The 25,622-nt window shown below is 32.4% G+C and overlaps 1 pseudogene; it reads right to left on the bottom strand.

Moving 5' to 3' along the window:
- Positions 1-3,520: 3,520 nt before the first annotated feature.
- The window catches only part of LOC149263949 (uncharacterized), a 28,347-nt pseudogene continuing 6,245 nt past the window's right edge, over positions 3,521-25,622 (bottom strand).

The raw sequence follows: 25,622 nt of genomic DNA, 5'->3' as shown, positions 1-25,622 counted from the left end.
GCAGTGATCCTTAGCGTAACAAGGTGGTCTGTTGTTGAGTGATGCCTTCTGAAACCTGCTTGGCCTTTAGCCCGCTTACCTTCACTTTCAAGCCATATGCTTAACTTTTTTTCCAGAATACTACCATATAACTTGGCTAAGAGAGGGCTGATCATAATTGTCCGATAATTAGAGGGGTTATTTGTATCTCCACTTTTAAAAATAGGGATAATGAGGCTCTCAGTCCAAGGTTTAGGGAACCCTTGCTTAACAGCTTGATTGAAAAGCTTGTGGATGTGGGGGATGAGGACAGGGCCTCCAATTTTTAAGATTTCTGCTTGGTAACCTTCAATGTCCTTAGCTTTCCCATTCGCGAGGCGATTAACCCCAAACTTAATGTCTTCTAAAGAGAAGACTTCTTTCGTTGTGAGCAGGGTTTCCAAATTATCCATGACATTAGGAGATTCATAAAGCTTTTTAAGATAAGAATTCCAATCGTGAAGAGCAATTTTATTATTATCCTTAGTCTTCCTAGTCAGAATCTGCCTCCAAAATTTCTTAGGAGCTACCTTAGAGAGGTGTAAGAGATTCTCCTGTCTTTGACGAATGTACTGCCTCTTTCTCCTTTTAATATGAATAGCATTATTTATAATTTAATATCTTTCAATATTATTAGTTTCAATAGAAATGAATGATATGTATTTGTTATGTTTTTAAGTTTTGAGATATAAATATTATCACTAATTAAATTTTAAGTTAAAAACATGTTATATGTTACAATATTATTGTAAATTTGTGCAATATTTTTTTTACCATTAAAAATTATTTAAAAATCATTATAATTTTTGTTGTAAATTTGTGTAATATTTTTTTACTTTTAAGAATCATTATAATTAAAAATTATAATATCTTCAAAATTTAAAAATTTTAAATTTATTTTAATTAATAAAATAAATTTTAATTTGATTTTAATAAAAAAATTAACAAATAATTTAATTAACAAAAAATATTTATCATTATAATTATTTACAATAAATTAACAAAAAAATTAATTGACAAAAAATATTTATTATTATAATTATTTATAATAAAACATAATTTAAAATTATAATTTTTCAAACCAAAAAATTATATATATATATAATATTTTTGGTTTGAAAAATTATAATTTATTTTATTATAAATTACATATATGTGAAAATATTTTACGCCAATACTCAAATTACATCTTATTAAATTACTTGTATAATAAAATTGCATCTTTTAATGATTTTTTCATATTAAAAATAAATATCAAAAACTATTATTTTATTTTTTTGTTATTTTTATTTTTATTTTTTAATTTAATAAATCCCATAATCATTATGCTTAAATCTTATAAACTAATTACTTACCTATAATAAACTAATTACTTTTATATATATATATATATATATATAAAGAGATATTATGTATTGCCAATTTAGTGGTCTTAGAATAGGGGTGATGCAATTTGTTAGATATTTGTTTTGGGAATTGCACGCAATTTTTTATCCATTGATTTTCAATAATGATATGCACTACTTTGTATTATAATTATATATAATTTATTATTTGTTTTTTTTAAGGTTGTTAAATATTTATGTTGATGTTATTATTAATTGGTGATAAGTTTTTTTGAGATTTCAAAAGTGATTTGTATATATTGTAAATTTATTTGTTGCATTTATTTCAATAATTGTATTGGGCAAAATAATCTAGTGCATTGTTTTCAATAATTAGTTCCAAATGTTTTAGTGCAAATGTGTGTAGCAAGAATATAACACAAAATTGATATTAACAATGATATAATGCACAATGGTCTAGTGAATAAATTTTAGAAATGATTTAGTGGAAAACAAATTGATTCATTGATTTCAGATTGCACAATAATCCACTAGTCATCTCTTGTACTTTTTTTTAGTTTCTTTTCTTCATCATTTCAACTTTAGAGTTCTTATTGTGAAAATATGAAATGAAGGATAACTTTAAGGTAATGAGATATTGCTGTTTGTTTGTTTAGATTGGATTATATATTTAGAGTAGTTTTTCATTATTGCCAATCAAGTAGTGGAAGAAGAATATATTCAATTGAGTAGAGGTTTGGTTAACTATAGATTATATGAGTCTTTATATTTCCTATTCGAACTGAGAAAATTGGGTTGCTTACCCATGTCAAGGTTCCATGAGATTTTATGATTGTCCCCACTAGAAAGAAATAGATTTGGATAAATTTTGTTTAGTTTTGCTTGGTGATTAACTTTTCATATGTCACAAGGATTAATATTGTTGGAAAGAAAAAGTAACATGGCTTAACCTTTGCTATAATAACTCGAGTTAAAAGTTATAGTTCTTTATTTCAACTTTTCTCATATGATTGATTTCACAATATAGAAAAGTGTATAAGTGTTTTCAAGAAAAACATTAAATTATTTATATATATATATATATATATATATATATATTTTTTTTCTTTTCATTACTAAACATTGTTATTATAAGAGGTTAGAATATATATATTATATAGATTTTTTTATTTTTTTTTTTAAGTAAAATTACTCTATTAACATTAAAAGGGGGTAAAATTACATCTAGACCGGAGTAAAAAACAACTGCCCTGAGGGAGCGACAGAGAATATCAGAAACACTACCCACGGTAGAGAACTTAGCCGAGAACTAGTTATCACATCCCACGCAGGGGAACAAGTGTTGACCTTCTTACAGAGCTTACAGAAATTCACAAAAACTTGCATTATGTACCATAATTTGCAGATGTTGACCCTCTTATCAGCATGAACAAAAATTTGCCCGCTACTATGGGCCGAAAGACAAGAAACAGAAGCAGCAGAGAACGACCTACACATCTGGAGGCTCTTCCACAATTCTGCACCAACCGAAATCAGGCAGATCCCTTGCACGAGCAGCAGCCGATTCAGAAGGACCAAGAGCAGCATCAGTTCCAGAAGGACCAGGAGCCGCTGGCGCCATCACCATGTCCAAGGCATTGTGAGCAAGGGCCTCCGAAGCCTGCACAGAAAAAGGATTTGGCTCAAAGATGGAGGCAGGGCCCTCCTGATGAGAGCTAGACTCTCCAACCTCCTGGGCTTCCTCATGAAATATCACCGAGATGTGAGCAGAAATCCTTGGACGATTCATAGAGCAATTGAAGGTGAAAATCGTAGAGCCGAATGAGGGAGAAGACGAGGAGTCTGGAGGATGGGGCTCAGGGTAATGGCTGGGCAAAAGAAAACACCCTCTCCCACTGCGAGTGCGAGGGTAATGGCCGGCTATGAATTCGCTGGAGAGGGAGGGAGAACTGGAGGACGGGCTGGAGGGCACACGCTGAGGAGTTCCCCTGCGGCTCCTCATTCTATGGCGAAGACGGGGCATAACGAAAACAACAGTGGCACTATGAGAGCAAGACCGAACAACCACTACGACAGAACACAGGCTATTCAAAGGATCATCCGAACGAGGGCCTGAGGCCTCAGAAAGAAACCTGGGAAATGACGGAAACAGCTTCTCAGGATTGCCAGAGCATAACCATACCAACAAAGCAACAGACCATAACAGACCATGACCATGAACAGACCATGAACAGAGGCTCCAAAGTAATCCCATGACTAAGCCTATATTTATCACCCTCAATCCTGCCTCGAATTGCACCCGCCATTACTCTGGCATTGAAGAGAGCCGAGGACCAGGGCAATTCAGAGCGTGCGGAGGCGAAAAACAAATCGGAGGACAGGCTGGGCGGATCAGAGCCACTTGAAGTGAAGCAAGTGAACCTTACGATCCCCATATGCCGAGGATCATCCTTCGTCAGGCGTTTAACACTGCGGTACAGGGCAGGCAGGTGTCGACCTACCTCGCCCCACCCCTGTCCCATCACATTAACTATCTGGCGATACACCCGCATCCAGAGACATCTATATAGATTTTACCATAACCATAAAAATTAATTATTATTATTATTGATATTTTATTAATTTAATGATTTTTTTATTTTTTATTTTTTTATAATATAATCACTTACCACTAAAATAATATAAGTCCATCTAATTCCAAATTTATTATTTATTAAACACCAAAAAAGATCAAATCCATAAAAATAAGAACTTTTATCAAATTTTCTTTTTTCAAAATACATTATACTTTAAAATAAATTATTAAGTAAATTGCTTTATATATACTATACTATAAATTTGAATTACAGCGTACACTCAATACGCGCATTAAAATAATTGAAATAATACTTTTTCTTTATTACCATAATGGATGGGTGGGACAAGATATGAAATTAGTCAGGCTTTTACCATTTCCATATAGTCACAACTCACTGACATGCATTCGTTGAGTTCGCAAATTCCAATGGGATACAAATGAAAATGAGTAAGTGAATTAGTAGGCTTTTACCATTTCCATATAATCACAACTCGTTGACATGCATTCAAATTCCAATGGGATACAAATGAAGATGAGTTAAGTGAATAAGTGGGAATCATGTACATGAGAATTAGGGTTGCATAAAATGGTTCCGGTGGGTGTCTCTTACTTAAAAAATGTGTTTAAGTTTATATATATGAATAATATATTTTTTTTCAAAGTGGAAAAATTTATCAAACTCAGTTATCAAACCAACAATGAGGACAATTATCTCTGGTTGCTATTCCTGAGTGTTGGTTGACCTATCATTGTTATCAAGGAAAACCACGCCACCTGGAATAACCCACTGGTGGTCCGTAAGGGGGCAGGGTTTCACTCCTATGAGATGCCTCTGGGTCCTGGGCCGTTAACCTGTTTCCTTACGTCCGAGGAAGACGACCTCTTAACCAAGCAGAAGCAGTTTTACGGCATACTCCAAGCCGAATATGAATAATATATTTATTTAAAATAATAAAGTATTTTAATTTAATATATTATTATTATTATTATTGAAAATATTATTAAAAAATTAGTTAATTTAATTTAAAATTTAAAATAAATTATTTTGAATTAATGAAATTATAAGTATTAAATGTCAAGTTTTATTAGCACAATTAGTTGAGGATAGACCTTGTTAGCAAGACAATTCAGGATCAAACTTCATAGGGGTGATTATGCCTTGTGATAAGAGAAGAGACATGCAAAAATATCTAGCTAGCTTAGGGTTGGTGTGGCCTAGACCGGGTGCAATCCCTGGGTGACTTTGATGGATTAGATGACCCAGGACTTTGATGAATTAGATGCCCCTGGGTCGCAACTCCTAAAACCACAAATCAAGAATGGAAGATCACTAACAACTTAAGAAACAAAAAAAGAAATGATAAATATTAAATATTAATATTATATAATTTAGTAATAATAAAAATATTTGGGAATGTTTAATTCATTTTTTTATTAAAATAATAATTCATCAATTTAATATAATTTTAATAAAAAATACATGATTAAATAATAATAATAATAATAATAATAAATATTTATTTTTTTCCTTTAAAAAATATAATATAATATATTACTATACAAAATATTTATTTATTTTATTTATTTAATTGTAAAACAATATTTATAGTTTTATTATTAGAATAGAAATTATATTTCTTAATATAGTCAAAAATTATTTTTAATATTTTTGTTAGAATAAAGATGAAATAATATTAATATTTATTTATATTTGGCTAAAAAATATTTAGGAAAATTATTTTTTCCAATTTCGATTAAAAGTAATTGTTTTATAGTTGTGTATATTTAACAGTTGGAAATATTTGTTCATTGCTACTATGATCTGATTCTTCATCTTATCTTAACAATAAACCACACTGATTAATTCTAAACACATCAGCAAACAACTTCTACTTAATATAATTATTTTTCTGAAATAATTTTCTATATATACACTCTATAAAAATAATTGAGAAATAATTTCATCATGAACATTGTACTTAACTTATTTAAGGCTTAATGATTTATAATTGATTCGAAGTGTCGATGATAGAGAATAATCAATGTACTTTATCTAAGGTTCCATAATTTATAATTGAAGTCTCGATAGTAGAGAAGAGTCAAAGTTTAATGTTGACTCAAGGTTGATTGAGATGCTTTGGAATATTTTTAGTGGAGCATTACTAAATTTCTTCATGAAAACTATGAATGTGGTTTCCCTTAAATATTTTTTTTGTGATTTTATTTCAAACTTTTTAAAGGTAAATTGAAATAGATTCGAGAGGTTTAATATAGAGACAAAAATATGGTCAATTTCTTTAATGTACACTTTATGGTACATTTATAAAGTAAAACTTTTAGTTAGTGGTTAAAGAAGTCTATATATAAAACAAAATTAAATTGACCATAGAAGACATTTTCCACATAAATTAAAGTTCAGTTGTAAGAGAAGAAAACTAGTAGATTAATGTGATTTCCTTTTTTCTAAGAGAACATACACCTTTCAATGTATGATTAGATACCCATAATATTTATGGGAAAGCCATTATTTAATGTTCAGGTTTTCTTTAGTAAAACATGTCAATGCAAGTTTCTTTCTATACTATTTTCATATAAAACATGTTAATGCAAGTTTCTTTCCTATACTATTTTCATATATATATATATATATATATTAAATATGCTTTTGGAACGCAAATTTAGGGTTTTGGTGGAGGTGGTGTGCTTTGTTTTTATTTTCATTTTAATTGTAAATATAAGTATATATTTAATCGATGTTTAGTTGATGGAAAGGGGTATAGTTTAGAATGTAATTGATATTTTGATGGTAATAACATTTTTTTTTAATGGTTGATTTTGTATATATTTATGAATAGCAAGGATCTTAAAAGTGTGATTGGATAGGTGAGTAGTGATGTGTTGTATCAGCTAATGTTTGATTCTTTTGCGAGGTAGAGATCCATTGAATTAATGGATGACTTTTTCTCTCGAACACAATAACCAAAGAATGTTTTTCTTGCTTATGACATTTAACTAGAGTTTGAAATTGGAATTTTTGGACTTTATGTAAACAAAATAATCTAGAGATATAAGTATTGCGATGACATTGTCATGTATTCACACTTCCAAGTCAAAAGTTATCTAGATCTTCATTGTCCATGTTCTCCATTTCTAAAGGTATGTTGGTTTTCATTATGCAAATAATTCTTTTGTGTTTGTGTAAATAACTATTTTGTGTTTATGGACCTTTCCACCAAATCTTACAAATAGAGACCAAATTTTAGTTAAGAAAGCAAAGAAATAAAAATATATCCAAACAAATGCTTAACTCCATTCATCTGTATAGATTTACAATAGGTACATTCAAATTAATTGACATTTTAAAAGAATAAATAAACTAAAATTAGGCAACACAAGGTTATAAATAAGCTAAAACTAATGTAATATATGCAACTTGAAGGATAAAAGATGCAAATAGTAATCCTTACATGTTGTTAGCTAAGCATTGCTTATGAAGCATCTTCCTTGGGTTGTGCCACTGTTGAAGTCTCCATCTAGGTGAATTTATTCTTTCATTCCACATCAATTCCTCCCCATTTTGTTGAAATTGTCCCCAATTTCTCAATTAGCTAGAGGAATGTGGATTTAAACATAGATTTGATCAATAACCACTTGGCTTGGGTTGGGAGTTGTTCTCTACACCCCATGAGATAAAAATAATGTTGCTGGTAATGCATGGATATGATGTGCACATCCAATAGTGCATCTTTTCCAAAAAGGAGTTGATAATATGGGATTTTACTTACTATGTGAAACATGTGAACTTCATCTTCCAAATGCAAATGTTCCTACAACTTAAGATTGTTAACTTTTACCACATCATGAATCGTCAATTATGAGGACATTTGTAGACAATGTGTGTTATCATTCATATTATGCACAATGATATATGACCCATAAAATATAGGTTTTAGTTTGTAATGCCATTATCCTTTGAAATGTTTCTTGTTGAGATATAACTAAACTATATCCCCACCTGAAGTTGTGTAGGCACTCCATGGTACTATTAGAATGTATTGTATTAAGAATTGAAAATTGCTAGTCCTACTACAACATGTGAATGAATGAGCTACAATTTCTAAACAAAGGATGAAGTATGTTTCTATTGATGTTGTTGGTGTGGGGAGGCTATAGGTTGAAGAGTGACCAATAATTCATAAGAAGCTAGTGGTTGGTACTCATATCATGCTTCAAATGGAAAGTACCTTGTTGATATAATAATTATCCCATTATAGTTTTCTTATGGCACATGTAAACATGCATCTTACCATTTATTATAAGCGTATAGATACAAAATGCATGTACTAATCTATGGATCACCAATTCAATATGTCCATTTACTTGAGGGTGAAAGGCTATAAAAAATAATAATTGATCTCATCATATCCTCTTAGTTGCCACAATATTTTGAAGAAAATTCCAAGTAATTGGGAATCATGATTAGAGATAATGTTGAGAGGTATCCCAAAATGAGACCAACATGAGAGAAAAATAGTTTTGATGTCTATTGTGAATAAGTGATTTTGGTACATGTCGTAAATATGGTCATTTTTTAGAAACAATGGATAGAAACAACATAAAGTCATATTTACAAAATGACATAGGTAAGTCACTTTAAAAAAACCATGACATGATTTCTCAAGGTGAGGAAAAGATGGGAAGAGGTTGATACAAACTCAATTTTTGGTTGGTTGGATTGATATGGCTACAAAAAGAGCATTAGGGGATGAAACATTCCACTCAGTAGTTCATAGAGGGCCAAAAGAAGTGACATTATAAATATTGGAAAGTCTTGAGCTTAACAAAATGTGCCTCACCCACCCATATGAAGAACATGTGCTTCTTGTAACAAAATTTAACAATTTTGGGTGTTAGGAAAAAACACCTGGTTAAGTTTATAAATCAATAGCTCATAAACTAAATGTTCTAAAATTAGTGTCTAGTTGACCTATATGGCATGCCATCTGTCGTACTAGTAGAGCTATAAATATATATGTCTCATAAAATTGCTTCTAATCTTCATATGTAGCACAATGAAAATTTAGAATGCGTAAAACTTGAACTAGGGGGTGGCTCAACACATTTTCTACCTTATTAGAACACCCATTAACCATGGTTAGACCACCTTCATCATCTTCGTCAAGATCATTTGCAATACCCTCATTGAGTGGAACATTCTCTATAATATTGACATATGCCTTTGGAATCCTAGATTCACTAGTAGTGTAGTTCTAGATGACATCAACTTTATCTTCTTAGTAGTCCCTATGCTTGTCAAGGAGAATGACATTGATAACAATCCATACCTTCTATCACATCCTTCACAAAATATGATAGATATACTTTCTTCTATTGATGCAAAGGCTTTACAATGGTCATTGATGATCACCTTAAGGTTGAGCATACTTTTTCTCATCTTACTTGGACAATAATTCTATATTCTCATCACATGCTTGATTTTCTCCATGGAAAATTTTAGGGGCGAATGTTCGCCCTTAGGCGATATTAAGGGGTTTTAAATTTTTAGTGGACGAATATTTTGTATCATAGTACATTTTTACAAATCGCCTCAAATAGCCCACTTTATTTTAAGGGAGAGGGTAAAAAAGGTAAATTTAGCCCTTGAAATTAGGAGTTACAACCTTCCATTTGCCCTAATTTTCAAGAATAGGTTTTATTTAAGTGAATCCTATGGGCCAAATACCATATTTATAAAAGAGGTATGGTAAATTAATAAAAATATAAATAAATGAGAGGTATGGTAGATAAATAAAACATTTTTTTATATTTACTCCATAAGTCACCTTATATACATGCAAGGGTGTAAACAAATAAAAATATAAATAAAGTGGAGGTATGGTAAATAAATAAAATCTCTTTTTATACTTACTCAAAAGGTATGGTAAATAAATAAAAATATAAATAAACTAGACATATGGTAAATAAATAAAACCTCTTTTTATATTTAGTCCATAACCCTCTTTCTATTTATGAAGGCTCAAAAAAGAGGTTTTATTTAAGTGAATCCTATGGGCCAAATGCCATATTTGTAAAAGAGGTATGGTAAATTAATAAAAATATAAATAAACGAGAGGTATGGTAAACAAACAAAACATTTTTTATATTTACTCCATAAGTCACCTTATATTTAAGAACACTCAAAAAATGCATTATATTTAGGTGAAACCTATGGGAAAAATACTATGGGCCAAATACCATGGGCTAGATTATTATTAATACCATGCAAAAAAACATTATTAACCCTAATATTAGTATTAATAAAAATAAAAATGGCACACGGTATTGACCCATGGTATTCACGTGAAATGTAGCCTATTTAAATGGGGGAATTAAACGAGCATAAATCCATCTTTACTCTGGATATTAGTATTAATAAAAATAAAAATGGCACATGGTATTGACCCATGGTATTCACGTGAAATGTAGCCTATTTAAATAGGGGAATTAAATCAGCATAGATCCATCTTTACTCTGGATCTACTAAGCCACGAGAGGGTCAAATATCGTGATATGTAAACTAGGATAGAGTGAAAAAATATTTGATCCCTGTCAGAGCTTGGTGGATCAAGAGTAAAAATGGATGTTGTAATTTAACGTATGTTAAACATTTTACTTGGTCAAAATAAAAAATAAAATAAAAATCAATTATTAATTTTTATAAATTACTAATAGTAATTTTTAAACTCGAGGTTTATGATAACCCATGGTATTGACTGATGGTAATACCATGGTATTCATGTGAGCATAGACTACTTGAAGGGGAAATTCTATCATCTTAGATCCATCTTGGGTCTACCAAGTGCTCAGAGGGATAAATAGATTTCATCCCCCTAAGAGTGGTAGATGTGGAGTTAAGATGGATATAGGTTGGTTTTTATGATAATGAAGATATTAAATAGACTTAGGAAATTATATTGTAAAAACATCTTAAGGGAATGGTTAAAGCTACGTTTAGTCACTTCACAAAATTTAGTAAAAAATACCAATATCTCCATTAATATTGGTTTTTAACTTTTTTCTAATTTAACAAAAAAAATTTAAAACAATGAAACCTTATCACTCTTTCCGCATCACCCTCGCAGAAGATTTCTCACCATTTTTCGAACATTCTCAATATGATATCTTCATGAAAAAGTTTAGGTACTGATGTTGGATTAGTTGTTTGAAAAATAAGTTGGTTTGTACAACCTTTCATCTTCTGTGCTATTCTTAGTTTGTCCTAATGATTTGTAGGGGTTGGAGCCACTACACCATATTTTCCTAAAAGGCGGAGATTGTTCACCAAAAAGGAAATTAATCTACATGTTACAATCAACAAAAAGGAAATTAATCTACATGTTACAACGCTGTTAAAAAATGCGAGACCTATGAGGGTAGTGAATTATGCTAATAAGCAATTTAGATTGGGAGAGACATAATTAAATTTTATTATTTAATTGAAGATTTCCAATTAAAATAATAATAAATCTACATTTATATATTCATATATTGATTGGAAGGATTCTTACAATGGTCACTTCTTTCAATTAGATCCCCTTCAAGCCTTTGGGATACCTAATACTTTCTTATATAATATAATTGGGGCTTGCTACTTGTTGGTGTGTTGGGGTAAACAAACTTGATGATTTTTTTTTTTTTTTGTAGTTGGAGTCTATGGAATAAGAAAGAAATTTGATAACTTGAAAAAAGTGGTAGCTTGACAAAAGTTGTAGAGAAAAGATTAATCTCTCCTACCTTGACAGAACTCGTTGTCAATATTAACACCTACAAGAACTTTGTTGTGGAATATTATCAAAACTAATAGAAGCTTATGAAAGAGTGTATTGTAAGAACCTTGACAAACATGGCCACTGAAACTTGAAACATTGTTTGTAGGAAGATAAAATTATGTTTCTTTTTTCCAAACATGTATGTTGTCAATATCAACACCTACAAGAACTTTGTTGTGGAATATTATCAAAACTAATACAAGCATATGAAAGAGTGTATTGTAAGAACCTTGACAAACACGACTACGGAAACTTGGAACATTGTTTGTAGGAAGAGAAAATTATGTTTCTTTTTTCCAAACATGTATGCTAGTATATTACAGTTTAATGAATATGTTTTCTTATTATCATATATGGTTTCATACTTTAACAAAACATTCACCAAAACTTCACAATGTTTTATTATTCAATAAAAGATTTGCCAAGATCTTACAAGATTTTATAATCCAGTGAAAGATTCTCTATCACTATACAAGATAATATAATCTGGTGAGAGATTCGCCAAAAAAATTATATAGACATATTATATTATTGATAAAATCGCCTTCCATTTTTCCTATGTATCATGGGGATTAGCCCATTTATTATACATATAAATTTAGGGTGGTTCTTAAAATTTTCCCTAATTTTTTTCCATATTCTAGTTCTTACTTCCCTTTCCTTTATTCTTAAACATCCTTCCTTATCAACCACTAACCCTGAGTTGACCTTAGAAAATAATAAAAAAATCAAACTATCGTACCAAAACAAACTCAGTATTTTTCTTATATTTTTCTAGAAACAAACCATACTTCAATGAAAAATAAATGTATTAATTAATTTTCTATTTATCGAGAAACAATCCTACCATTAAAATGCTTATAACAAAAACCAAACAAACACAAATCATTCAAGTTTTTTTTACCCATGATAAAACAACGATCTCATGATGAGATAAATACAAAGTACTTATTTACATAAAGAAAACTTAGCATACCTTCAAAAATGGAGAATATGGATGGTGAAGACATGGAGACCCTAACTTGAAGTGCATTGAGTATTTAAGAGAAAACTAAAAATGGCATTATGGTTGCAAATTCTCCATATGGCTTTGTTTATGGCTTTGTTTATGTAGGATCCATAAATTCCATTATTAAAATCAACACAAAGCTCATGGTTGAGAGAACATTATACGGTTTCCAGGTGTGAGAGAGATAATTATTTCATTAATATATGGCATATTTGTCTCATAAAGTAAGCAAACTATGACTCATGTGTCACATTGTTCCCTAATAGTAACTATAAGCTCTTGAAAATTGAAAGTTGTATCTAAGGAATCAACCTTTAAAAACACCAACACCAGTGGCATGAGACACACCAAAAATTACATTTAAATGAGAGACACCAAAAATTACATTTATCCGAGTTATACCTTGACCATTAATTTAGAATAAGTTAACAATTAAATGAAATAAATAATTATTTATATATAATACCAGTAATAGATATAGTGTGCTTTCAGTAACATCCCTTTTCTAAACAAATATCCATATTAAGAAAACATCTTCAGTACAAATATTTTATTAGTTCCAACCAATGCAAAGAGAATACTTTTCCTTTGCAAGTCAAAATTTCTTTGAATTTACATTAACTTTGTTTATATTATAATTTTTTATGAAGTTTTTCTTAAAAAAAGAGTAATTTATTAAATTTATTTTTTTTAAATGAAAGGAAATAAAATAAGTTAAAATTAAATTTCATTTATTTCATTTTTTAATGGGTAAAATATGTTATTGATGGAAAATTATATATATATATGTGTGTGTGTGTGTGTGTGTGTGTGAGAGAGAGTGGAAGTTTTTAAAAGTGCCATGTGGTAATTTTTACATGGCGTTTGTAAGTTTTATTAATTTTTTTGTTTTTCCATTGAGAGGTGCTCTACAACATAGGTTTTTGATGCTGTAAAAGTTTTATGTGTAAGTTGGATCATGTAGCGAAATTGATATTATATTTTTAGTTGAAACTTTTTAGCATTATCAGTCTAAGGTTCCTCACATAGATGGCTTCATTTTTTGGTCAGCTTGGAGCAAGAAATCCTCTCGCAAAGGATTTGGAAGATTATCCTATTATATAAAAAGGAGTGTGTTGCCGCTGCGACAAAAATCCTCCAAAATTTTTCCTACACTTGAATTTTGGAGCCTCCTTATGATCCAATGATCTATCATCTCAACTTGTTCATGTTCACTTCATGATCGATTGATGCTTTTCCAAGTCCATAAGTTTTCTTATGAGATTCTAACTGTCAAAGTCACTTGCTTACACATGCTTAGATTTTTTATGCATTTACAAGTGAAACTCTTCCTAACAAGGTCAGTTGTCAGTTTTTGCCTAGGAAGATAAGCATTGTGTAGTCCTTGAGAGCAATGTTTGTGCAATCTCTAGAAATAGTAATTGCATAGTCCTTAGTGGCTGGCATTGTGCAACTCCTAAACATTGCACAATCCTTGATGATAGTACTTGCATTGCAGACAAGGACAATGATTGCCCAATCCATGTGGAAAGTCAGTGCAAAATTTTAGTTGACAATATCCCTCACTCTTAGTTGCAAGTGTACCATCATCCTAGTGAGTTTTCTCAACTGTCGGTTTTGCGCACTTTTTCTTTCATAAGTGTTGCTTTCACTTTCACATTTATTGTTTTTGCTTGCTTTCATTTTCGCAAGTGTCGCTTCTACTTTCTTTCAATTTCACATGTGTCACTTTCACTTTTGTTATCTTTTGAAAGTGTCGTCTTCACTTATTCTTACTATTGCAAGTGTTGCTTTTGATTGTTTTCTCCTACATGTATCACGTTTTTGCGCACCACTAGAGGCATCTCTAACACCCTCTTTTGCATTATATAATATTATATATCATAATCATATGTGCTAGAAACTTGCCCATAACTTAGCGTACTTTATGGTTGCAGTCGACACTTGTGTTATAACTTGTATTCTAAGGGTCACAAGTTACATTTCAACTATCACACTTAGAAATAAGTGTCACTTTGTTGTCGTTTCAAGGTATGCATGTGGATCTTGAGTATTGTGTAGTCTCTTGGTTTGTGTTTGATGGTATACATGTGTGTGAATCTATTTTGGAACTTTTTCTTATCATGCACTCTCTCTTGTTCGATTGATCCAACACTTAGCCATTTTTGGGCTTTCCCTTGTCTTCACACTTTGTATACCTAAACTCCCAGGTACTGGATCAACACTTTGTGTAATCTTAATAAAAAAGGATGTATTCCTTATATTTTACAAATGTGCACTGTGCCATCCTAAGGACAAACTACCTCACAAACACATTACACAATCCTCAAGCATAGTCACTCATCTTTACTGCTCACACTTGCTCACTGTGCCCAGAGCTAACTTATGCTTGCCTCCATTTCACAATTATAGTGGACAATAAAGCCTCCTCTTGATCATTGGTGAAGATAACTATGCAGTTCACTAAGAATGTCCCTCAATCACTACACATTGTGTAGTTACAATGGATCGTATTGACTGAAATCCCTCACTGCGCAAATCCTTTCCTTGTATTTCCTCCTACTATGCATTGTACAGTTCTAGTGGATAATGGAGTCATGCCTCAATACCTATGAAGCTCAACTACACAATCTTTGCCTCCTCTTCCATGAGCACTACACATTGTGTAGTCATTGTGAGTTGTCACTCCACTCCTATCTCCTGGACTTTCCCACCATGTAGAATCTCTACCGATCCCGTCCTACGCTACACAATGCATAGTTCTAGTTAGCAATGAGGCATCCCTAGACCCTTGCAACAAATAAATATGCAATACCTTGTCCCTCTCTCTCTTATGGGTAGCTTCAATCCTCAAGCCTCTAACCACTGCCTCTGATACTTCACATACATGTTTATCTCTTCCTCTTTCCCTAGTGCAGTGTGTATTTCTAGTACACAGTCTCCCACTTCTTATCTCATGTAACTTTCCAATTCTCTCAATGAATCCTTTCAATCTCAACCCTTGCACAAACCCATCATAGTAAGCAATTTCCATGAGGAAGCAAAGGAAGAATAGGTAGTTTTCAGACTGATGTTGGCTTGTCATGTGGACTCTATTTGCAGTGTTATCATCTCAACATGGAAGGGTGGTGATCAAGGGAGGTTATTGATGAGATGTTTTAATAAGGCACTTGTGAAGATGGAGAAAAAGGAGGAGCCACCATGAAGGAATCTTCGACCAAGAGATGACAACTCATGTTGACTTAGAAGGTTCCAACACTCATTCAGACCCTTTGTAGGGTGAAGGTGGAGTACAAGAAAAGATATATCATGAAGAAGTCAAAGAAATAGTAGCATAGAGAAGAGATTAGCCTTTATGTACTATGCAATATTATGTCACTGTCGCCAAGTCATGGATTCTCAAAGTTTCACCACAAGAGTCATATGAGTCAATGTTATTTGGCACATCATTTGTGGAATATGATTACTTTAGTTTCAAAAATAAGAAAATTTAAAATATGTGGAAGCCTAAGTGTCCCACATGGAATGTGAATTTCACTATAAAGTTTTAAAGTCATGTAGAATATCAAAGGTCACATAGGAATTCAAAAAGTCATAGTAGAAGATCAAGAGCCATGACGGAGGTCAAGAGTCACATGGGAGGTGGAGAGTCACCTCATTTGTTATAAATACACCCTCATAGCCCAAGACGAATGACTTTTAACTTTTCATCTTGGATTCTTTAGTTTGGCATATGAGAGAAGATCTTTCTTTAGAGGATAAAGTGGTGACTTAATGTTCTACTATTGGAGCTAGTGTTGCATCATTATAATAATGTATCTTGGGACTTTCACTTAATATATGAAGCTCTTAGAGTCATCACACTTTCATGCATATGTAGTGAATGCTTTTAAGACTATTCTTTCATTGTTTGAGGTGTATGTTCATGTTAACACATATTGATGAAAATGAACTATTTTGTTGGCTTTGGTATGCATCTTATTAAATGTATGTTTCTACTCGCTTTTATGATCATTGTTATCTTGTGAAGTACTTTGTAGCTTAACTAACGATTCTTTCCATTCTCTTGCGTGTCCCTCTTAGGAAAGTACTATAACTTTTCTTCTAGAGGCTCACTCTCTCTCTTTCCCTTCGGTGAATGTACCTTATATACATTGCAATTGTAGGCCTCACAGTGTCAACTTACTTTCTTGTTTCAAAGATTCTTTGCATAATCTTTTATGTTGATAAATGCAACCAAGACAAATCCATAAGAATTATGGAAACCAACCTTATTTTTCGGTCAGGGCTCCTACTGCAAACGGTGTGAAGCCTAGTTGGGACTTCATACCAAGGAGACCCCATTTATTGGTGGGTTTCCAGAATGTTCAACAAGTGGCACTAGAAGGAGGTCCAATTGAAAAGTTGAGCCCATTAGGTCTGTTTGAATATCCTATCTCGAATGGATCATTCCAAAATCATAATCCATGGATGTCAGATGGTGAGGGTGGAACTTCCATAGCCAAGCATACATCTCAATTTATTAAGTTTTTTGATATTAATGAGGTGAATTATGAAGATATTTCTTGTAAATTATTCACCCTCACACTTGAAGGTCATGTTAAGTTGTGGTGTCATACCTTACCAGCTGCTTACATTCATTCATTTGAACAAATTTTCAAGGAGCTTCATCAATCCTTTGATAGGTATGATTATCAAGATGTTTATAAAAGGATTGACCACCTTATAATTAATCTTAATGAATCAATAGAGGGTTTTTCCAATAGAGTTCTTCACCTATGCCATGAATTTCCTGAAGAAGATGTGGATTAGTATTTCTTCAAAGAAATGTTTCAACATTTGGTTCAAATATCTTTTAAACATTGCAAAATTGAATCCATGGTTGTTTGTTCTATCCAAAATTTTATTAATCATGAGACACCACTAATCTCAGAGGAGGAACTTACTTCCCCTTTTGTCCCTTGTCCTCCTCCCTTTTCATTTCCTAAAAAGGCAGTCTCTAGTGTTATTGTTGAAGTTGGGAAATATGAGAATCAGATTGTTGATCCACCTCTTCCATCTTCTTTTGTCTTCCATAATCAAGACTTTATCTTGTAAAACTTTGAATGTTTTAACCAATCCAAGCAACCTAAGGTGAAGACTAGTCCCTCAATTCCCCCATGATCACATTGATGTACATAACTAAAATATTGAATATGATATCGTTAAAAGTGTTGTTTCTTAAAGGGACACCTGTCATCCTCTATTACCTACATCTCATGGCCCTTTGTATCTTGCTCTATTTAATCAATTTGCTCCACCAACAAGTTCTTCAATTACTCATGATTCTCAATTTGTTGGTCCAAGTTTTGATCAGGTACAAGGTGGTCACATTCCACGGGTATAGGAGTAGAAGGGTGAAGATACTTTTGATCTCTTTCACCCTTTTTCGAAGTCCTCTATGTCAAGATGTTGTTCGTTCATTCTTGGTTGATCTAGAATCTTGTGATTTCAACAATCAGTCAAAAGAAATCAAGATGTTTAATCAATCTAAAGCCTTGGGAAACCCTTGTTTTGATAACAATGGCTCCATTTATATGTACGGTGATGATTTCCCAAGTACATTGGCTAATCTCTTGATTTCTCAAGAAGATATTATTATAGAGAATTATTACTTAGTTTGTTATCCCTTGTGTCCTGAAGTTTATAATGAATTAACTCGTGATGAAAATATACCATGCTCTTCAGATTTACAATCTGATGAGCATAATTTTGAATTGACACAAGGTAGTGAGGTAATCTATGATGTAGAAGAAAACAATGAAATAATTAAGCATCCATCCCATGCCTTGCAATTTCTAGTCCTGCATCAGAATGGTTCTTTAGCTAATATTTCTCATGAAATTTCTCCAATCTATACATCCTTAGATACACAATGAGAAGAACTTGATGACTTGAGTAATCTACTTCTTGGGGTTTAAAAGTATGATCAAACCAATGGTGTAGATGGTTTCTGTCTAAATAATAGTGATCTTGTTGAAATCACTGGTAGTAGCTATCCACATACAATTCATGATCTGGATCAACTCTCAAAATATAATTATTCAACATTTTAAAGTTCTGAGGCTTGTCAAGGAATCAAGGCACTTCAACTCTCATTGATGGTTATGTCAGGTTCTCGCGATACTGACAAGATCCCTAAACTATGTCATATCTAGATTTTCTCATATTATTATTTTCTCCGTATAGTTTCAATGAAAATAAACTCATTATTAAAATATTTGCAAAGTTTACAAGTCAGTTTTCCTAACTTTCAAGATCTGGTTTCTTATCGGATAGAGAATCATGTTTCAATTGATTCATATTCATGTAAACCTCTTATATCAAACTCAGGATTGGAATGTAAATCTTTTATAGGTGCACTGAGTTATGAAGACAATAATTTTAATTATCATAACAAATATTATCATTGGCCAAAGGATTCACATCTATCAAATGCTTCTGTGAATAATAAGCTCCTAGCCTTTGTTGTGAATATTATGATGTTAATCATTTTCGTTCTAGCACAGGCTATCCTATGGAATGTTAGTGAATGTTTGAATTATTTATGAGTCAAATTCCTTATTTTGATAGATTAATTTCCCAAGCTGATATATATGTTGATCCTTTGTATCCCATCTAGTTTCATGTATTTTCTATACTAGCATTCATTTTTAATTCCTTTTAATTGTGTGTTGCGAGTTTAGTTTGTGATCAGATACAAGGTAGTGATTTTTTGCATTTTTCATGTGAGGAAAATGATTCTATTATTAAAAGCATTTAAATAACTGCTCAAATCAAGATATCCCTATTTTCAAACAATGGAGTATCTTATGCTTTAACTGATCCATCTAATTATAATATTGGTTCTAATAACTGTCATTCAATTAATCATTTTCCCACTAGCATATCTGATGATAATTTTTTATACATTGATTGATATTTGTTGAACCCATTGATATTTACGATTTATCCTTTCACTGTTCAGATAATTGTCAAGCAGTTTAGGTACTTCAACTTTTGTTGATGGTTATGCCAAGTCCTCACAATATTGACAAGAATTTTAAACATGATTAGATCAAATTTCCCTCACAAGATTCTCTTCATAATTTGAATGCATTAATTGAAAATTCATTCTCTAATGAATTTCAAGGTTTTCAAAAGGATTGTTTCTAATTCCATGATCGAATATATGATTTTCTAGAAACATCTTACCAGGAAATTTCTGTCACTAATAATAAGTTTCGATCTTTCTTGATGTTTGCTAAGAATGAAAACATGGAAGGAGGTACATTCACAATAAGCTTTTGAGGATTGTATGATTGTGGTTCTAGTTGAAAAGGTAAGGTTACAGATTGGTTAAAGTTAGTTGTTGTGACTCATCTTTTTACCAGTAGGAAAGACCTTCCATTTCTTGTGCAAGATATTCAAGTTGTTATCTTTACTTTTGCAGGTTGATTTATATTGTTTTTAATTGATCGTATCTTTGTACTTGCGGGTCAGGGGAAAATCCTATGGTTACATTGGAAATTTGACTTCACTTATCCCTGACCATCTAGTTGGTTAGGTTAGGAGAAGATCTGTCTACATTCTAGTTGCAGTGCATGACCCTGCATTTTTCTCTCCATCTAGTCATTACTTTAGCTCTGTTTCTTGCTTTTGTCTTGCATGCTACTTTTCATTTCAGTCTTAAATTTATTTTCCTTTCTTGTTTTGTTTAATAAGATCATGATTCGAAACCACTCTTGCTTGTCTCAAGAAATAATGTGGCAAAGCTTTGAAAGGGATTTGTGACACACATCAACACTTAGTTAACTTTTGGTCCCTCTTCTTCACTTGGGTCTGATATCTTTAAAGTCAATGATGTATGAATGAAAAATACGATTCATTCAAATGGAAAGCTATAAGAAGAAATAGGATCCCCATATCTATTTTAGGGTCTTCAATCCTTGCCTTGCTATGGTAATTGAATGGTGTTTTGCCTACCAATAAAATCGAGTAGATAAGGAAAAGGAAATAGATAAGAGTGAGCATATTAATTTTAGAGGTATATAAAAGCCTCTAAATTAATAACCTCTCTTTCTCTCAATAAGTTTGGATCCATCTTACACCTTGGCAATATAAACATCGATAGAATGCTAATGATCATATTAAAAATGATTTAAAGGGTGAAAGAAGAGAAATTATTCCTGCTTAGAGAGGTGAATCAATCAACTTCACCGGGGTACTGAACAAGCTCATTGGAAGCGAATCAATGCTTGTGTTCCTGTAGTGACTTCGTTGAGGTACTGAAAAGGCATGCTAGCAGTGGAGCAACACCAAAGATGGAACTAAAACTATGACCATCTTAAATGCACAAATATATACTATCTTTCTCCTAGATCGAAAAAATGGAGATTTGGTAATATTTGTAAATGTGTTTAGCCAAGAAAGGGGATAAGAGAGACTATACTTATAACCAAGATAAATGGGGAAGTTGAGGTGGTACACACGATGAATCAATACTTCCTAAAGGACTAAGAATTTGTGCTCAAAGGTAGACCTAAACAAAGAAGCTGGAGTTCTTATAATGTATCACCAAGTGTTGTCACTGTGACAAACACCCTCCAGAATTTTTCCTACACTCAAATTTTGGAGTCTCCTTATGATCCTATGATCTGTCATCTCAACTTGTGCATGTTCATTTCGTGATCTATTAATGCTTTTCCAAGTTCTTAAGTTTTCCTATGAGATTCTAACTGTTGAAGTCACTTGCTTACGCACACTAAGATTTTTGATGCATTCACTAGCACACCTCTTCTTAGCAATATCAACAATCAATGTCTACCTGGGAAGATAAGCATTGTGAAGTCCTTGAGAGCATTGCTTGTGTAGTCTCTAGAAATAGTATTTGCACAGTACTTAATGGCAGGCATTTTGTAGCTCCTAAACTTTGCGCGGTTCTGGATGAAAAAAATTTCACTGTTGACAAGGGATGGTGATTTCACAATCCATGTGTATAGTCAGTGTACAATTTCAGTTGACTGTCTGCCTCACTCTTACCTGCAAGTGTACCATCATCCCAATCAGTTTTCTCAATTGTAATTTTTTCATGATTTTACTTTCATAAGTGTCTCTTTAAATTTTGTGATTGTCATTTCTTCTTGATTTCACTTTCGTAAGTGTCTCTTCTGCTTTCTTTCACTTTCACATGTGTCTTTTTCACTTTCTTTAGCTTTTGCAAGTGTCATATTCACTTATTCTTATTTTCATAAGTGTTACTTTTGATTGTTTTCACTCTTGCATGCATCGCATTTTGGCACACCATTATAGGTAGCTCTAGCACTCTCTTATACATTAGTTAATCTTATATATCATAAGAATATGTGCTAGGCACTCTCCCATGACTTAGCACACTTTCTGGTTGCAATCAACACTTGTCTTGTAACTTGTATTCTAAGTGTCACAAGCTACGTTTCAACTGTTGCACTTAGAAATAAGTGGCACTTTGATGTCGTTTCAAGGTATGCATGTAAATCTTGAGTACTGTGCATTATCTTGGCTTGTGTTTGATGGTATACATGTGTGTGAATCTTTTTGGAACTTTTTTATTATCATTTTCTCTCTCTTGTTCTGTTTATCCAACACTTAGCCATTTTTGGGCTTTCCCTTGTATTCACACATTGGATACCTAAACTACCAGCTACTAGATAAAAGAATTACACAATCTTAGTAAGCAAGGATGCATTCCTAATCTCATACAAATGCACATTGCACAATCCTAAGGACAACCTCCATAAACACATTGCGCAATCCTAAAGCATAGTCACTCAAGTATTTAATGCTCACACTTGCTCATTGTGCCTAGAGACAACTTCTTCTTGCCTCCATTTTGCATTGTGCAATTATAGTGGATAACCGATCCTCCTCATGATCATTGCTAAAGAGAACTATGCAATTAACCGAGCCTGTCCCTCAATCACTACACATTACGTAGTTATAGTGGCTAGTCATGCTACTCTTGCTGACTAAAACCCCTTATTAAGAAATTCATTGCATTTCCTTGCCTCCTACTATGGATTGTGTAGTTCCAATGGATAGTAGGGTCATCCATCAGTCCCTGTGAATCTCAACTGTGCAATATCTTCCTCCTCATCCTTGAGCACTTTACATTGCGCAGTCACAGTCAACATTCACTCCACCCTTGTCTCATGGACTTTCCCACTACGCATAAGCTCTGTTGATCCCCTATTACACTATGCAGTTTGTAGTTCCAGTTGGCAGTGAGGAATCCCTAGACCTTTGCAATAGGAAATTGTGCAATTCCTTGTCCCTCTCTCTCTCTTGGGAAACTTCAACCCTCAAGTCTCTAGTCACTGTCTCTGGTACTTCACAAACATTCTTGTCTCTTCCTCTTTCCCTAGTGCACTACACATTTATAGTACTTAATCAACAACTTCTTACCTCTTGTAACTACACAATGCTCCCAAGGAAGCCTCTCCCTCTCAGCCCTTGCACAAACTCATCACAGTTAGCACTTTCCATGAACCAGAAAAGGAAGAATAGGAAATTTTCGAACTGATGTTGGCTTGTCATGAGTGGACTCCGTTTGTAGTGTTATAATCTCAATATGGAAAGGTTATTCTCTAGGTAGGTTATCAAGGAGAGGTTATAAGAAGGCAATTGTGAAGATGAAGGAAAATGAGGAACCACTATGAAGGAATCTTGGACCAAGAGATGACAACTCATGCTAACTTAGAAGGTTCCAACACTCATTTAGACCCTTTGGAGGGTGAAGGTGGAGTACAGGAAAAGATCTATCATGAAGAAGTCAAAGACATAGGAATAAATAGAATATCTTAGCCTTTATGTACTATGAAATCTTATGGCATCGTCGCCAAGTCATGGCTTCTCAAAGTGTCACCACAAGGGTCATCTGAGTCAATGTATTTTGCCACATTATTTATGGAATGTAATTATTGTAATTTCATAAATAAGAAAATGTAAAATGTATGGAAGCCTAAGGGTCCCACATGGAATGTGAAAAGTCACTAGAAAGTTCTAAAGTCATGTAGAAGATCAAAGGTCACATAGGAATTCAAAAATTCATAGTAGAAGCACAAGAGCCAGGAGGGAGGTCAAGAGTCATATGGGAGTTGGAGATTCACCTCATTTTTTATAAATACGTCCTTATATATCAAGAGAAATGACTTTTTACTTTTCACCTTGGCTTCTCTAGTTTGGCATAAGAGAAGATCTTTCTTTGGAGGAGAAAGTGTTGACTTAACGTTCCACTATTGGAGCTAGTGTTGCATCATTTTAATCATGTATCTTGGGACATTCAATTAATTTATGAATCTCTCATAGCCATCAAAATTTCATGCATATGTTGTGAATTATTGTAAGACTATTATTTCATTGTTTTCGATGTATTTTCATGTTAACACATACTAATGAAAATGAACTATTTTGTTCACTTTAGTCTGCATCTTGTCAAATGCATGTTGTTACTTTATTTTATGATTGTTGTTATCTTGTGAACTACTTTGTATGTTAAGTAATTATTCTTTCCATGCTCTTGTGTGTCTCTCTTAGGATAGTACTATTAATTTTCTTCTAGAGGCTCACTCTCTTTCTTTCCCTTCCGTGAAAGTACCTTACATACATTGCAACTGTATGCCCACAATGTGTCAACATCCTTGCTTGTTTTAAAGATTTTTTGCATGATCACTTATGTTTATAATTGCAACCAAGACAAATCCCTAAGAATTATGTCAACTAGTCTTCTTTTCCGGTTGGGGCTCCTACTCCAAACAACGTGAGGTCTAGTTGGGGCTTCATACTGGGGAAGCCCCCTTTTGTTGGAATATTTCCAACACCATCAACAAAGTGTCTCTCGTCACACTCAACTTCATAAGATAGACCTACTCAATCAATACATTTGAATCAAAATACCTAACATTAATGCTAAAAGGATTTATATCACAATTTGTTATTTTCCACCTATCAACCCTACCTTTTATAAGAAAAACAATATAGATAAGAATTTCCCTTATAATACTTTATAGTAGGATATACATAGTCTAAGGAATGAAGGTAATATCATTTTGTTGGGAGACTTTAAAGCTAGCACCACATTTAACCAAGCTATTATTCTAAGTAATGTTTCAAACCCTAATCCAGTTTGTCTAGATGCAGACCTTGGTTTAGCTAGTAGATTCAAAAGAAACTTTAAATACCTAATTGAGAATCTATTTGGTACTAAGTTAGTCAAACTTTGTAGTGCTAAAGACCTTATAATTTGAAATAATGTAATAAACTGGTCAAACTCCAACAAGATGACTTGTATTCATGGGCTTGGAACTAGTGTCATGGATAATGTGATATTTGGAAAACCTATTTCCAACAAAATTATAAAATTTGACTTGTTAAATGACCATGAATCTGACTATGATCATAGACCTTTAACCTTAACTCTAAACTTTTCCATGCAAAAAAAGCACATGCATGAGAATTGCAACAGTCAAAGCCACCTTCTTGTTGACAAGAGTAAAACATATCTCTTCTTAAAGGGTTTAGATAGGGATATTCAAAATTGTAATTAAAAAAATGTCATTTTAATATTTTTTTTCATTCATTAAAATTGGAGAAATATAAGATGATTTAAGTTTTAGATAATCAATACCTTTTATTTCTCTAAGTTAATGTACTTTTGACCTGACTTTTTCCTTATCTTATTTTTATTTTATATATATGTTTACCCTAAATTAAAAATTAAGTATGTTGTATAAATAATGATAATGTAAAAATGATGTTTCAAATATCTTATTTGTTTTTTTTTCTAA

This window comes from Pinus tabuliformis, chromosome 6 (assembly GCF_031772625.1).
Source record: "Pinus tabuliformis cultivar Carrire ecotype Pingquan chromosome 6, CPIR1, whole genome shotgun sequence".
NCBI classification, from domain to species: domain Eukaryota; kingdom Viridiplantae; phylum Streptophyta; class Pinopsida; order Pinales; family Pinaceae; genus Pinus; species Pinus tabuliformis.
Note: the sequence above shows the minus strand (reverse complement) of the source record. Positions and strands in the feature narration are given on the sequence as shown.